Genomic DNA, 17571 nt, shown 5'->3' with positions numbered 1-17571 from the left:
CCTGGTTCTGGTGTTATGTGAGAGTGTAAAGAGCATCTCTCTATCCACTTTATCCTTCCCATGCATAATTTTGTATGTCTCAATCATGTCCCCCCTCAGGCATCTCTTTTCTAGGTTGAAGAGGCCCAAACGCCATAGCCTCTCCTCATAGGGAAGGTGCCCCAGCCCAGCAATCATCCTAGTCGCTCTCTTTTGCACCTTTTCCATTTCCAACAAGTGTCAGATTGCTTTCGGATAGGAACCATCACAGTCAGTGTGTCTCAAAAATGGCTGCTGCCCCAGATTTCAATTCTCTGTTTGTGTTCCCCCCAAACTCTTTCCCTCTAGGCACCCATTCACAGAATTCAGGGGTGCTGTAAAGGTCAGCTGGCGTGGGCACCGTTCAAGTGTCCCTACCCATCAGAGGGCCCACCTAATCAGGCTGCCCCTGAATGCTTAGTATGTCACTGAATACTTCACCCCTGAGTCTTCAGGCAGTGGTAATGCCCTATATGGCATGAGGGGACTTTGCCCCACAGCTCACCTGACACCATCCCCAACAGAGCTCTGCATCTCTTCTTAAACACTCAAGTTATGTGGTGGGGGCTGAGAAATTCATCATGATGATTAGATCCTTGGCGTGACATCTCAAAGAAAGACAGACAAGCATATACTCCCATGGGGTCGCAATTAAAACCCATCTGTTTTTGTATTCTGTTATATTGAAATAGGGGAAGACTCAGCACACATCTTTTGGTGAAAAAGTTATTTTTTTTACAAAATACATGTATTGCGCTTCACCAACTATGTGTGTCTGCAGCAAGGTGAAGTTGCATGTTATTTGTCAGTCAGAAAAGCACATTTCCCCATGCAATTAATTTTACAATTGAACATGTCTGTATTTTGGTTAGTTGTTGAAAGCAACACATGCATTTGTCAGAAACACCATCTTTGATCCTGCTTTATGAACGTGCAACGATATAGAATTACTGCTTATATCGGCAAGTACCTCTTCCTCACATCATTTCTGATCATGTTGCAGGCCAGGTTCCAGAGGTCCCTTCACAGTCTTCCTGCAAACTGGGTTGGCCCATAATCACTTTGCCATCTGGAACCAGCCCTGGATTCTTCACAGGGCTCGGAGCACAGGAGGAAGCAGAAATCATCTGGTCAAAAAACAACACACAGGCATGCAGTACAGTTTCTTTGCATTTAAACAATATGTGGAGACTTTGTGGGTGTTTTTAAATTGTCAGTCAACTCTTCCACTTAAGTCACATATTGAAATGGTTAGTTTGTTGACTGCAGTGCTAGGAGCCCGGCACCTTGCCAGCACAAATTCATCCTGTTCCCAGAGAGGGAGACCTTCTCCCGTTCCTTGTTCAGAACTGCCCTCTTTTGGCCAGTCTGCGCATTTCTGGTTCTTAAGCATCGTATGCGCTGTTGGGAAAGTGCTCCAACAAGACCGGACCCTCTTCTGAAAGAAAAGAGGAGCCCCTCTTCTGCCACACTTTGCAGTTCTTTCATGTGATACTTAAATAAATCAAACTTGCATACAGACCTTGAACTTCAGCCTCTGGGCTTCCTTGACCAAGAGTGAACTGCTATTCATTAGTGCCTGGTCAGCAACTAGATTTCTTAGAGGCTCGTTCTGATGCTTTCAGAGCAGTGATTATTCTATGTATTCTACATTTTAATGTGGTATTTGTAAGCCTCCTTGGGCATTTGCTTTAGCATGGGAAAAGCAGTATATAAATCTTTCAAATAAATAAATGTCCACAGGTATGGCGTGGGAGTTTTGGAGCACAGCAGTTTCATTTCAATTAATGACAGTATTCACATATGTTTTGCCAGATTCCTGGGCCAAGCTTCACTTAGAGAACTTATGCCCACTTCATGCTAATTCGCTCCCCTTTGTTCCCCAACAATGGTGCCAGTTCTCCACTGCAGCACTGCTGGACCCCATCACCAGGGTAGCTCGCCTGTTCCAACTGCAGAGGTCCTTCTTCACCCCTTCTCCTGCCAGCAGCTTCTCCAACCACTACAGCAACACCTTGGTCCTCAGCAGGTCTTGGGCATGGCAGCCACAAACCAATCCTAGTGCCTTCAGCAGTCTCTAGTAGTCCTCAGAAGTCCATTCATCCGTCTGTCCATTAGTAATCTAGTCCATTGGTCAGTCAACAGGTCCAATAATCCATCAGCTAGTCCATCAGTTCCACAGTCTATTAATCCATCAGTTTAGCTAGCTAGCCCCTTGCTGCCTTGTCCAAGCTTTCCTCCTTCTACTACCCACACCCCTTTTCCTTCTTGCAGGTTGTGCTTTTAACCCTGAGAGTCTTGTTGCCTCCAAGTGGCTGCAGCTGTGCAGCAGACTCACTGCAGTCTAAGGCCCTGGTGTTAACCCCATGCTTGCCTGCCAGAGCAAGGGGCTGTTGTTGACACCACACCCTATCTCCTGGCGGAATCTTGTGTATTTCAATTACAACATATTGAGGGGAACATTATGGCCCATGGCCAGACGCCTGTAAAGTACAGGTGGCACAAGAAGAACCAATATTTTGTCTCTCAAATCTTAACAGTATGAGAAAATTAATAACTGGTTTTCTGAGGTGTACAACAACAACAACAACAACAGTATTTATATACCGCTTTTCAACAAAAAGTTCACAAAGCGGTTTACAGATAAAATCAAATATCTAATGGCTCCCTGTCCCAAAAGGGCTCACAATCTAAAAAGATGCAACACCAGCAGACAGCCCCTAGAACAGACAGTGCTGGGGTGAGGTGGGCCAGTTACTCTCCCCCTGCTAAATAAAAGAGGAGCACCCACTTGAAAAAGTGCCCCTTAACCAGTTAGCAGGGGTTAAGGCCTGTTGAACACAATGGGACTTACTTTTCAGTTGGCATGTGTAGGATTGTGCTACTAAATTAACAGAGCCAGTTAGACAGATGTAGGGCCCATCAGCCATCTTCCTTGCCTGGCAGCCAACTTGTGTCTCCCATCCCATGGGAACTGTCTGTTTTCCCCCTAGACTGTTCCCATGGGAAGCTGAGAAGTTCTGCCCAAAACAGTGACCTCAGCAGGTATAGCTGCCTGGTGTTATGAGAAATGGTGAAAGAGATGCATTCCTTAGTGTTTACCCTCAAAGTTCAGGACGATGTTTATTCTTCACATGTATCAGCTGCACCTGCTTGATATCTCTTCTCCCAAGTGATTGGAATATGCCTTGTTGTAACTCTTTAGCAGTAATCACCTAAGTCTATATAAGCCCCGTGTTCAGCCATTGCTTTCCTCCCAGGCTGTGCTGGAGGACATTAGCAGGCTACATCAGTCTGGTGAGTTGCCGGGACACACTGTTAAGTCTTATGCCTGGAGATGTCCCATAAGTTTTATGACTGGAGGTGCTCCTGTATGTGCTATGCAATCATTAGCTACACCACTGTGCAAGGAAACTCTGACCCCTCCCACCTGATTTGCTTGCCATTTCTGGAAAACAAAGAAGGTTCTTTTTGCTGGTAACAAATTGCCTTGCTAGAATTACTTTTCTGAAGAACTTATAATAGATTTTTTAAAAACATACAAATCAAAGTACCCATTTCTTTAAATCTTGCAGTTCAGCAGATTGTGTTGGTCTGACATCGCAGTCTGGTTGTGCAAATGATGGAGGTTTCACCAGTGAAGCAGGCCCCCTACATTGCACAATCCAGAAGAGATGCAAGGCCAAGGAGAAAAGAAATGAAGGAGCAGACCAAGCAAGGTGACCATGGACTGGATCCCAGAGTGACTCTTGAGAACTTGAAGGATATTAGGCAGGAATTCAGGCTGTTTGCCACCACTGCATTCTGGCCTGGGGCCAACCTGCTGATGAACTCAATTGCTGAAGGTAGAGAACTGGCACTGTGTCCCCTTTATTATGCAGGGGATGGACAGAGTGGATAGGGAGATGCTCTTTACACTCTCACATAACACCAGAACCAGGGGACATCTGCTAAAATTGAGTGTTGGGCGGGTTAGAACAGACAAAAGAAAATATTTCTTTACTCAGTGTGTGGTCGGTCTGTGGAACTCCTTGCCGCAGGATGTGGTGACGGCATCTGGTCTGGATGCCTTTAAAAGGGGATTGGACAAGTTTCTGGAGGAAAAATCCATTACGGGTTACAAACCATGATGTGTATGTGCAACCTCCTGATTTTAGAAATGGGTTATGTCAGAAGGCCAGGTGCAAGGGAGGGCACCAGGATGCAGGTCTCTTGTTATCTGGTGTGCTCCCTGGGGCATTTGGTGGGCCGCTGTGAGATACAGGAAGCTGGACTAGATGGGTCTATGGCCTGATCCAGTGGGGCCGTTCTTATGTTCTTAAACTACAATTCCCAGGAGGCCTTGCAGGTCTCTTGTTATCTGGTGTGCTCCCTGGGGCATTTGGTGGGCCGCTGTGAGATACAGGAAGCTGGACTAGATGGGCCTATGGCCTGATCCAGTGGGGCTGTTCTTATGTTCTTAAACTACAATTCCCAGAATGCCTTGCAGGTCTATTGTCATCTGGTGTGCTCCCTGGGGCATTTGGTGGGCCGCTGTGAGATACAGGAAGCTGGACTAGATGGGTCTATGGCCTGATCCAGTGGGGCTGTTCTTATGTTCTTAACTACAATTCCCAGGAAGCCTTGCAGGTCTCTTGTTATCTGGTGTGCTCCCTGGGGCATTTGGTGGGCCGCTGTGAGATCCAGGAAGCTGGACTAGATGGGCCTGTGGCCTGATCCAGTGGGGCTGTTCTTATGTTCTTATGTTGCTCCTGCCAGGAACCCAACTGGTTTGATTTGGCACAGGCAGCCACATTGCTTGCCACCTCTTTTTTCCCTCTAGTCAGTCCCCAATTTCTCCTGCTTCCTGGTCTCTGCCTGTTTTTAATTGGGGAGAGGGACAGCAGCAAAAAGTGGGTATGTGGCTGCATGACTGGATACAATTGAAAGTGATGTACCACTGCATATTGCTGTGCCAGGAAAGATCCACAGGTTTGCTGTGGGAGTTTGGAGCACAGCAGTTGAAAACCACTGAAAAATTCTTCTTGGTTGTGCAGCTCTGTTTCCAGGGCAAGTGTCTGTAGTAATGAATTGTCTGTCTTGGCTATGTCATCAGAGGAACTGACAATTTGTTAGGACAGACAGTTGCTCTAGAACAGTGATTTTCATTCTTTTTCATCTCATGGCACAATGACAAGGTACTAAAATTGCCAAGGCACAACATCAGTCTTCTGACAATTGACAAGACACACCATGCTGTTAGTGGCGGCTCACATCCCCCAATGACCCAACTAATAAATGACCCTCCCCCAAACTCCTAAGGCACACCTGCAGACCATTTGTGGCACACCAGTGTGCCACGGCACAGTGGTTGAAAATGGCTGCTCTAGAAACAGACACAGAACCTGGAAGAGTCTTCCTGAAGCCAGAATGACATCACAAGGGGCAACAAACAAAGGAAGAAAAACGCCATGAGAAGAAAAACGCTGAATGTCACTGGACACAGTTGAAAAACTGCTACTGTAGCTGATGTTGTCAAGTTGAACAGGTCGATGTCAACAAGTGAAAAGGGGGCTTCAGTATTGCAATGTATCTGCGGCAGGAGCAGGTTTTCTGTTTCCATTAGAGGGCACTCTTGTCTCAGGAATATTCTGTTCTCGTGCATCACTGTCCAGGAATTTCCTTTAACTCGAGTCTTCGAGTTAGGTGGTCTTGTTCAACTGCCTTGTCCTGAGCATCATTAAAGAAGGCAGCACTTATCATCTTTCTTGTCCTACAAGGAAGAGCACCACAGGCAAGAGAGAGCAACTGGGTTCCCCTTTAGAAGCCCTCATTTCACAGCCCTTTCACTGAGATTCACCACGGCGGTAATTCTCTTTCCGAGGAATCTTCTTGAAAGGAAGAAGAAAGGGTGTTTGTGTTCTCATACACACCCCTGTACTATAATGTCAGGATAAAAACTGGTGCCATGTTTCAAAACTGTGTCATGAATAGAAATATTTTAATGAAGCAGAACCTAAAAGGAAACACTTAGGAGAAGAAAAAAGTGAACAGCCTGGCACCATAACAATTAAAAGATGTACAGGGTGACCCCCCCCCCAAAAAAAAACAGAACCCACAAATCTTTGAATAAAACTGTTAATTTTAATTTTTCTTCTTTTTTATTTCAGGGTGTACAAGTCGACTTTGTGCATGAAATATTGGAACAATAATCTTCCCCAATATGTCTTGGTCAGCCAAGGAAAAGTCTCTTGAAATTTACTGGACCTTTGTAGGATTTAATAAAATTTTTATGGGTTCTGTTTTTTGGGGGGTCACCCTGTATTACAGCAGAATCAGTTTGGGTTTCTTTAACATTCCACTGTATGCTGTGTTTGAGGGGAGATGGGGCTTTCCTTCAGGACCCAGAATTCTTTCAGTGGTGATGGGCCACACAACCTAAATCTTCAGTGTCTTGCTCTCAGCCTCCTTCTCAAAGCCTGTCTCTCCTCACCTTTTTGTGGTTCCTCACTTTTCCCCTTGGCCGATCCTGCCTAAGCCTCTCTTCTCCCACCTCCATTCACTTCAGGGGCATGTGGTGGGTGGGGAGGCAGGTGAGGCAGAGCCTCCCCACTGGAGTCCTTTGAAAAGTGTCACTGCCATGTGAGGTGTGCAAGCACACACAACCTGAGCGCTTTGTGAGTGGGTTGTCTGCTTTTGCATACCTCACACGGTGGTGACGCTTTTAGAAGGACCTCAATGGGGAGGCTCTGCCTTACCTGCCTTCCCACCCACTGCACGTCCCGTCCCCGATTCATTTGTCCTGTCTTCTTGTCCTTTTCTGACCCCCCCCCCACTGTGTCTTGCTTCCCATAAGCTTGCAAGTGACCCATCCCCATCCCCTTAGGAGCCAAGCATATGCCTCTGTTTTGCTCCCACCACCCAGAATGACTCTAAGGGGGAGGGGCTACTTAAATGATGCGATGAAACACTTAGTGTTTTGCACCCCCTCTAGCTAGGCCACTGGAGACACACAGCAATTACAATTTGCAATGCATCCTACAAGAATGTTGCTTTTTAAACCAATGCAAGTCTTTGGAAGTTTTTCATGGCTTCCTAGTGAGAAGATTAAAGTTGGAGGACAAATCCTTCAGAGCAGCTTGCCCACCACACCAACTCTCACACACTTTCCAACGAACCTTATCGGTTTCTTATGTGAATACTAATAGCAACTGTTACCTTGCACATCCCTGATCTTGTTTGATCTTGGAAGCTAAGCAGGGTCAGGCCTGGTTAGTACTTGGATGGGAGACCACTTGGGAATACCAGGTGCTGTAGGCTTATACCATAGTCTTTTGAGACTGAAGGTTGCCAACCACCTGTGAATACTAGAAAATGCCACGGAATTCTCTTGCACAAGGATTCCAGATTCAGCAGGTCAATGCAGAAACCATTACCACTGTCAGGAGAGCGTTTTTGACCCACATTGCTAAGAAAACTCGCAGATCTTGTTTTCCTGCCACAGGTTAAGCTGTCATCAGGGTGCAAGTGAATAGGGAGGTCTGCCACTAAATTAATGTGCCCTCTCAAATGGTAACCCAGAAGCCGAGGGTGCTACATAAAGCTGTCTTGTGACATTTTGTCTGGAAAGTTTCAACTTGAGAATGTTTTTAGAAGTTGAGAATAGGACTCCTTGTTCTCACAAATGGACATATCTACCCAATGTAATACTGAAGTCATGCCACGATCCAACCATTGGTGCCAGTAAAATAATTAACGTCAGTTAAAAACCTGAAACCTCCTCTCTAGTGCAAAAGGGCCAGAGCTCAGCTATTCAACGTTGGTGCTGATGTGCTTTTCTTATTGTTTTTCTTATACATGTGCAGGTCTGACCACACATGGAAGTAGTGGAATTATTGTCCACTGGCCCTCTCCCTGCATGTATTCACCATCATTTCTAAAAGAGTGTGCCTAAAATTGGCATATGCAAATCCTGCTTTCAGCAGGCTCAGAACCTCTTTATAACTTGTTTGTTTGTACAAAGGCTCCTTAAGAAGCGATGTTGAAGGCCGTGATTGTCAACCTTTTTCATCTCCCAGCACACTGACAAAGTGCTAAAATTGTCAGGGCACACCATCCATTTTTTTGACAATTGAAAAAATGGTCAGGGCACACCTCACTGCTGGTGGGGGGCTCACATCCCCCCAATGGCCCTACTAATAAATGACTCTCCCCCAAATTTCTGCTGCACACCTGCAAACCATTCATGATACACCGATGTACTGTGGTTGAAAATCACTGGAGAGTGTAAGGAGTGGGAAGGGACATGAGTAAACAGCAGCAATCACACTCCTCCTGCACATGCACTCAGACATGAGTGTAGTTGTGGTTCTGCATGAGTCCTCCAAGTGAGGGGAGCAGAGTGACTGATGTGGAAACACAGGAAGAACTGACTGTTCCATGGGTAGGCAGTTCTTACTCTTATACAGGAAAAGAAAACTGGTTTCAGGTGCAACAGAGGATTGTATCTCCTCTTTTACAGCAGCAAAATGTAATGCCTGGCTGTCTAGGAATCACTGGCCTGGTCTGTTCATATCTCAACTAAGTGCCATCACTGAGCTAGATGTCTAGCTTTGATCAGTATCCCCAGACTCTGCAGAGAATGGAACTCCAGCTGCCTTAATATGCTGTGGAGTAGATTTGCATTATTAAAACTGCATGGTGTGTTACAGCCCCATATGTTCCTGATTTCACTGATTTTATAAATAGAAAGTGAAAGCTCCCAGCTGGGGCATACAGCTGTTGCTTAAGCACTTGTGCAAAACTGGCCAAAAGTTTCAGTTCATAAATGCAGAACGGTTTCAACGGCAGCCAAAAGAGGAGCTTCACTCTTTCCTGTCTGTTGGAAAACCAAGGGAAGGGTGGGTGAAAGCAATCCGCAGTTCCCCTCTCCTACCCGCACATCTGCCTGAGGAGCCCTTTTTCCCGAACTTTCTCTGTGTCCTGCTGAACATGGGCCTGCAGTGATGCCTTGAAAATCACAGTGACCCTCCTCCAGCACTGGTCTTCCTTTTGGAAACCAACACAACTTATTTTACCATCTTACCATTGTCTTGACATTGTCCTATCTTTTTAATTAATTGATGAAAAGCAGCAAAACACAAAGAGCACATTGATTCATCTATTTGTGTTGGGGTAATGGTGGAAATAAAAATAATAGTGTTCATAAGGTGGCCCTGTTGTGATCCAGAATGCTAGTCTGGTTCACAAATGCTTTTTTGTTGCTTGATGATTCCATTGGTGACCATGTTCTCTCACCCATGAGGCCATGGACTGGAGGGGGCATCCTATGCACATGTCACATCTGCCCGCCCCTCATTCTGCCCCACTGGTGCCAATGCCTTGAGGTTGTCTCAGCCATTGCTGCTGGACTACTTGCATGTTCTGGCTTTGGGCAGACCTTAGCCAGGAAAGTGAGTGTGTTAGCGACACAACAACCTGGCAGCACTAGCTGCCACTAAGGTTGCCAACCCTCCAGGATTGGCATAGAGTCTCCAGGGATCAGCATGGATCTCCAGGAGACCATTGAAAGCAATCCTGGAGATGGTCTCTTTGGCATCATGACATCATGTGATGTTGGAGAAAGGAATCTGAAGGGATAGCGTCAACCAGAGCTGGCCAGCTGCTGCCAGCTCCAAGCTGGGTGCTCACCTTGCTGACTTTCTGGACTGGGTCTGGCCTGACAGGAAGCGAGGGGCAGGCAGATGGTGACCTGCATGTAGAGGAGATTAGCCTTTTCTCTGCATCACACACCTGATCAAAAGTTGTCAGATGTCTCTCTGCAGGAAACATGCAGATACCCAGTCTAGTTTGGCCCTTAAGCTAAGTCAGTGTTACGGTTGATTTGAAACACTTCTGTTTTCCTCGGTGAACTTGAGTCTCCTCCATTAAAATGACTTTTACGTTCCTGTACCCAGTTAGAACAGTGATGTGACATGCATGCCATTTGTGCAGGATAAAATTTTCATGTATCAAGGATATGTCAGGCACTCAGACAGACTCACATTTAACTAATGATATCTCTCTCTACTACCTCAGGAATGAGAAAGGTAGAGAGACACTATACAATTGACTGAAAATGCTTCAAGGAACTAGTCGTGATTGGGAGCTGTTTTTGCAAAGGACAGAGCAATGCAGAGAAACCAGCAAACAGTTAGTCTCTTTCTGCACTGAAAGAACTGGCACAGAAAAGGGGGGGGAGTCATGGCCTCAGGGTTCTCTGTGGAAAGAGAGTTTGTCCCCGTGCTGGACACGTTTGCTAAATTGTGTTTGAGTTGAAGGCTTGACAGTTAAATGCCGATCTCTTTTCCGGCTCTCTCTCCCATCTCCTTGTAACCTCCATCTGACCTGTTCTGGCTGTGCTGAAAAACGAAAACAAAACAGTAACAAATGCAGCCTAAGAGGTGCCTGTCCCTGGCCTGCACTTCTTTCATATGGTAACAAATGAGCCCCATTCATTGCCATTTTTCATTGGTTATGAATGCAAACCCCCAACCCTTCCTGCGGCCATATCTCATTCATTGACAGTCATGCACATTATTAAGAAACAGAATCAGTCTATCTGCTGATGGCTTGAAATCCTAAGTAGTGCTGCCTCTTCTCTTCTCTTGAACAGCATGATAAGATCTTAGGCCTAATGAGTTGACAGTTTCTTTTTTAAATTAAAAAAATACTTCTGATCTGCTGGAATGTTCAGAAACCTCCCAAACATCTTAGCCGCTGAGTCACTGATTTGGGAGGTCTCATTTCAATATGTGGCATCTAAGGCTTTTACTGCCAGGCGTTATGGAAGGTTCAAAGATTGTAGTCTGCCTGTGCTTAGATATGTAGGACTGCAGTCTAAAACACACTTCCCTGGTGGTAAATCCAATTGCACATAGTGGGATTTGCTTCGAGGGATTTGCTTCGAGGGCAGGAGGTCTGGTCTAGAGGGTTGAGCCTCCATTGCCTGAAGATAACATCCGAAGGTTGCCAGTTCGAAGCCACTGGCACCGTGCGACCTTGAAGCAGCTGACAAGCTGAGCCGAGTTATTCCATCTGCTCCGAGCATGGGAGGATGGAGGCCAGAATGTGCGGCCAGATCAAGAACGAAACATCTGATTGTTGTGGTTTCTTGAAAGATAGAACCTTTCTAATTGTAAAAATCCCTGCGGGGATTTAAATCGCCTGCCCATGTAAACCGCCTTGAATGAAGTTCGAGGAGAAATCTGAGGACCTAGAAAGGCGGTATAGAAATACGTGTAATATTATTTTATTATTATTGTATTGCTGTCAGTTTGGTGGTGTTTTTTTTTTATTTGGGAGACAATTGGCCAGCCACAATTTCTCTGCAATACTTTTCTTTCTATTAACTTCTCGCTTATTATCTTCTTATTGGTAAGAGCCCTAACAGATTATCTAAGCCTGTTTTGGACTTTAAAATGGATACTTTGATGGAATCTCTCTCTCTCTCTCTCTCTCTCTCTCTCTCTCTCTCTCTCTCTCTGTGTGTGTGTGTGTGTGTGTGTCAAAGTAGGTTTGACAAAAAGAAATCAGTGCAGGGTAAGCAAATTGTTCATTGGAACCCACCCTTAATTAAAAGATTCTTTGAGACAAGAAGGGGAAAACCACACGGGCCCTGGTGTAATCAGAATGTTCTGCTTGTGTCATATTTTCCCTTGCTCCGTAGCCATGACTTCTGACTTCATGTGATTAGACTTCTTTTTTTCTTATTGGTGGTCTCCACTTTTCAGACTACATCAGTGATCTTCAAAACTCCCATTGGTAATTGCTACTGACGAGGTCAGCACCCACTGAGAGGCAGAGCTCATCCGTGGCGGCCTCCCCATCTGCTCCGCTGAGTCAAAAGGCCTTTGGTGACCTCAGCAAAATGTCAGCCTTGGCTTAGAGACTGCTGGCTGACTCCTTGCAAGGAGTGTCCAGCACCAGGCATACATACCATCGACGTGAGTGTCGCAGCATGCTGTGCTTGGACCTGTTTTGGCTTGAGGAGGAGGAGATGAGCTAGCAGGGGTTTTCCATCTCTTGGTCGGTGTGAACTGTTGATCTTAGCAAAACACCAGGCCAGCCTTTGACCTCAGAGATGAGTGCTTGCCTTTTCTGCTGGCTCCACGGTTGTACTTATCCCATTATAACTGAGCAAGAAACCTTTCTAATCCTGAGGTCAAAGCACAGCAAGATTAAACAAAAGCCTGCAGTCATGAACTTGACTTGGATTAAGAAAAGATGATGTGACCTTGTGGGAGATCTGCATTTTGGTGCTGTTTTTGCTTCCCAAGCAGGTCCGTGAAACAAATGGGAAAAAGTTAAGAGGCAGGTCTGGTAGTTCCCAGATCAAAGTCAGAAAAGAAAGGAAAATTGCAGGGTCATCGCATCCATTTTCAGGGACTAGAATGTTCTAAAAGAGCGGAGCTTGTTGTATTCATTTGGACTGTGGGGTTCTGGAACAAAGTATACAGCTATAAAAGGGGTACTTTGGTATTTCTTCCTGGACAATTGTGTCCTAATCAAATGCGCCCCAGTCGTTGGCATCCCTGAACGTTCATGTCCATTTTGTTTGTCCTGGTAATTTGTGTCCCCCTAAAATGGGCAGCAAACCCATTATAATTGCGCAACAAACCCCACGTTATATACGCTAAGCCCCTTATCCCAGCCCTAACCCTACCTTTGCAATTTAAAAATAAAAAAGTAAATCTAATATACATCTATTGGGACACAAATGTGCAGGACACAATCAGTGTCCAGGGATGCCAATAACTGGAACACATTTCGGTGGGACACATTTCCGGTCACCCAATAAAAGGATAGATACCAGGTAGGTAGCTAAAGTGGTATTTATATATTTGGGGTCAGTGCTCCTATCCTACATTGACACATACATGAGTGCTCAAGCGCTCTTCTTTGCATCACCAGCCACTTCCCCTGGTGGGCAGCCACTTTTCACTCCCCCCATTCCACTTCCAGGCACCTGGGTTCAAATTCTGATTCCATACCCCTTATCTCCACCTGGAATTTCCTCTGTTCTGAAGTCTAGGATCCCACTGCAGCCAGCGCTTTCCCTGTGAAGAAGCAGCCCCTACTCTCCTGGCTCTTTTCTGAATTCCTGGCCCTTCCATAGCAGCCTGAGTTGCAACAGGGAGTGCTGGTTGGTTGGCAACCTTCAGTCTCGAAAGACTATGGTATAAGCCTACATCACCTGGTATTCCCAGGAGGTCTCCCATCCAAGTACTAACCAGGCCTGACCCTGCTTAGCTTCCGAGATCAGACGAGATCAGGCATGTGCAGGGTAACAGTTGCTGCACAGGAACTTCAAAAAAAGTTGGTCTTGGAACTTTGATGGTGGTTTTGCTGCCACACAAGATCATGAAAAGAGTGCTGCCCTTCTTTCTTCATCCACTATCACTGTCCCATAGTTTCTGAGAGAGAGAGAGAGAGAGAGAGAGAGAGAGAGAGAGAGAGAAGAATAAGAATAAGAATAAGAATAAGAATAAGAATAAGAATAAGAATAAGAATAAGAATAAGAATAAGAATAAGAATGCTTGCTTTTAATTTCAGCCACTTGCCAAACCACACTCTTCATGCCTTTGGAGATAAACAGTTTCCCAAAGAGAAAAATGTAAAAGTCAGAAGGGCAAAAAGAAGAAAAGGAACCTGCTCCAGTTCAACTTAGGGTGGTGTATTCCACTGCTGAGCCATCACATCAGCGGGGATGGAGGGCAGACTTTAATGCTGGTGGATAGCCACTGGTACCCCATTCCCTGCTCTCTGTTTCATCTTATTTTACTGGAGAAACTGGGAATGAGCTCAGAGAAGGTAGCTGGCTGCCACCACCCAAAACTAGGCAGAAGGAGGCCACCTTGGGAAAACCTTCCTAGAATAAGAGATGCCCAAAATCCAGGGCAGGGTTAAAACTTCAGTAGGGAAGATGGGTGGGGCAGCCCACTCTCTCCTGACTGAACTGAGGCGAGACAGTAAAGCAAGAAAAAGTTTATTAAAAGGCTGAGGAATCCAAACAATAGAGGAAAAATACAAAGCAGAATACTCCACCAACAGCCATTTTGGGAGCTCTGTTGCGAGAGGCTGCAGAGCTCTCCGTCCGTCTCCAGACCTGTCTGCAGATTCCAGAGCAAGTAAGAGAGCAGCAGGGGTGGGAGGGGACCAAATGGGGCAGGGAGGGGGAGGGACGGGGGCCAGGATGCTGCAGGAGAGGTGGCTCTGGCAGAACAGTGCATGCCAGATTCCTGTCCCCTCTTTCTGAAGCTCCTCTGCCGCCGTTCTTTCCTTAGACTTGCACCAGCTGAAGAGCGTGGCTGCATCAGCAGGAGTGGGGAAAGGACAAGATGGGGCTCAAAAACTCTGATGCCACTAACTGGGTGCAATTCCCATGCTCCATACTCAGGCCCTTTGAGGTGCTGACTTGCAGCAAGGTGACCCGATGGACAGCCTGTGAACCATCACTGTTTCCAATGTCAGATCTGGGCAAATGGAGAAAGGGGTATTCTGTGGTTTTTTAAAATAACTTGTGGGCATTAACCAGGATTCACCAATGGGGCAGGTCATGGGAGGTGATGTGTCATCATGAAGATGGGCTCATAGTCTAAAGGACTGATGCATGCCAAAGTCTTTGTTTACCAGGCATTTAGTTGGAGGAGGAAAAGATGCTGAACTAATAGACTGCTTCAGGATGACTCAGCAGGGCCTTCAGGTTGCTGAAGCATCACAGAAACCTCTGAGTTGATGGGAGAGTCCACAGCAGGTAACATGTAGGTGTTTTGGGGGAGGGGTAGGCACCCACACATTTCTAACTTTGGGGTTGAAGTGCATTGCAGTCATGATCTAAAGCAGTGATTTCAAACGTTTTTCTTCTCAGGGCACACTGGCCTCTATGGTCAGGGCACACTCTATGGTCTTTGCCTCTTTTGATGTCAATAACGGCTTCTGGGAGGCTCTTCCGGATTCTGCAGCTCTGTTTCTAGGGCAACTGTCTGTAGCACAAATTGTCTGTTCCTCCGCTGGCAGAGCCAGGAAAGACAATACATTAGTAGAGTTGCCTGTGCAAACAGAACTGTAGCACCTCAGTGCTTTTCAACTGCAGTGCTCAAAACCCCCATGGCACACCTGTGGACCTTTCACGTAACACTAATGTGCTGTGGCGCACTGGTTGAAAACTGTGATCTAAAGCAACACTGCACAGCTTGTGAGCCCAATGCATCCTGAACGCCATGCCTGGTGACCCAACAGGATGATCACTGAACCTCTTGTTTTCTCTGCCTGTCAGAAGTCCACAAAGTGAGTGTTTGGCGAGCACCTGACAGGCCATCATACCTGGCTGGTGGGCTGAATGTGTCACCAGTTGTGCAGGCCTGATCTAAAGCGACACCAAGAATGCTTTCCCCTTTCTACCTTTACACAGCTACATATGGCTCTAATTGTGGTTCTGGTCGCACAGTGATTTCGACTCACCCGAAGCCAGCAGGCAGCAAACCTCCAAACAGAGAGCTGTTTAAGAAACAGAGCTGGGAGTCAGGGAGAGATGCTCTGTGTCTTTGAAAAAAGCCTGGCTTTGAATGTCAAAAAGGTATTGCTTTACAAGGCAGGATATTTGACTTCCCACTTCCCTTCATGCAGGTGAATATGATCCAAATTGCCCCTGACAGGAGACAGGAGACTCAGAGTTCCCACTTGCCAGAAGGAGACCCTTCCAAAAAAGAAGCCGGTTAATGTAAATGGTCAGGAATTACCCTTTTAAGAGATAAAGGCAAGAGTTGGGACAGAGGATGTGATTGTGCTCTGCCATCAGTTTGAAGGAGGGGAACCGAGCTGGGTTTGGCCCATGGCCATGAAACACACGATGTTTTCACCTGTAAAGCCCTGTAGACATTAGAAAAGCATTCCCGATCCACCATGACACAAAAACTCATTATGCGGAGCTCCCGCACTTCAATTGTGGTAACGCGGCTCACTGGGGGACAGAATTAACCTTCCTTCCTTCCAGCTTTTTCTCTGGTCAGAGAAAGATGGGTGGGTTGTTTTGGGTTCAGTGAATGTTTGTGAGCTGGAGGAGGGCCTGCCTCCAACTCACTCCAGACAGGCCTTGGAGGCATCAAGGGAAAGAAAAGATGGCCTTGCACCCGCCATAAGAATGGAGGCAGTTGCATACCTACAGGGGTGGCAGCACAGTGAGCAATGCAGGTGCTGCAATGGAGTGTGTAAGCAGCCCCCCCCCAGTGGCATAGCCAGAGGGGGTGCAAAGCACCAAGTTTTGCAGGGAGCCTCACTGCAGAGGGCACATGGCCCCTCCCCTTCAGAGCCATTCTGGGCAGCGGGAACAAAACGGAGGTGAACGCCTGGCTCCGAAGGGGAGGGGGAGGAGCTGCCTGCTTGCCACGGTGAGGCTCCCTGCAAAACTTGGTGCTTTGCACCCCCTCTGGCTACACCACTGGTCCCTCCCACTCACCATTGCAGCCGTTCCACACAGCAGAAAGCAACACGCAGGAGATGCCCAGAATGCATCAAATGGCATTGAGTGGGAGGGGCTTCTCACCGGGCATGTTGTGGCACCTGCGGCACTTACCGCACCGCTACGCTTCTGACTGGAACGGATTTCATTTGTCGGCCTGCCATTTCACAAAAGAGAACACGTGGTTTTTGGACAAGCAAATTATACCACAGAAACCTGTCTTCTCCGTGCTGTCCCTATCATTAGGCCTAGTCAGTCTGCAAACCTCCAGCAGCAGATTTTGCAGCCGAAACAGAAACGGAGCTGCAGAACCCAGGAGAGTCTCCCAGAAGCTGGAGGTGACATCGCCAGAGGCCAAGACCAAGCGCTGCTCTGCTTCAGCATCCATCTCAAGCAAATGATTCTGGGGAAACCCACAGGCGGGACATGAAGATAAGCATTTTCCTACTGTACCTCCTTGCAGCACCTGAAATTCCAGGACATTTTTGTCTCTGAGTCTGGAGGTTCAATTGACTAACAGCCCTTGACACACTGTCCTCCTTTAAGTTCTCTACTCCCCTTTGAAGGCCATTGTGGGCCAGGAACACAGCTTGCTGCAGTAAATGAGGCCCTGCATGAAGCATTTTTCTTGGTCCAAATCTACTAAAAACCAGTTTCATTGGTGGCCTTTTATGGTGAGCCACCTCTGCTCCGGATATTGACTGAAATTTTGAATTCTGGTTGATAAATGCATCTCTGTGTAGATGCATCACTACCTAAGATACCCAAAATATTGCTGTAGGCTTCACAGCTCATCTATCCTTCCTGCAAAGTGCCAGGAGTGGGGTGTAACGCATCACTTTTGGATTCTACCTAGCCCAGGAGGAATCAGGTAACGTGGGGAACCAATAGACCAGGCCCTAACTTCCCTGCCTTGATTCCCCAGTGTGAATTTCTTGTGTGGCCTAGAAAATATCAGGAGGCTGACCTGGCCCTGCCCTGCTCTGCCCTTTGTCTGACTGATCCAGTATAATCTTATTTGAGGGCTGCAAGGAGCAGAGAGACAGGATGCAGCTCATGTTATATTCAGGCTACAA

The 17571-nt window shown here is 46.7% G+C and overlaps 1 pseudogene; it reads right to left on the bottom strand.

Annotated features, from left to right (window-relative positions):
- Positions 1-13219: 13219 nt before the first annotated feature.
- Positions 13220-13336, bottom strand: LOC136656381 (5S ribosomal RNA; annotated as a pseudogene).
- Positions 13337-17571: the final 4235 nt, after the last annotated feature.

The sequence above is a fragment of the Tiliqua scincoides genome, chromosome 6 (assembly GCF_035046505.1).
Source record: "Tiliqua scincoides isolate rTilSci1 chromosome 6, rTilSci1.hap2, whole genome shotgun sequence".
Lineage (NCBI taxonomy): Eukaryota > Metazoa > Chordata > Lepidosauria > Squamata > Scincidae > Tiliqua > Tiliqua scincoides.
The sequence above is the reverse complement of the archived record's forward strand: the minus strand, read 5'-3'. Positions and strand labels throughout refer to the sequence as shown.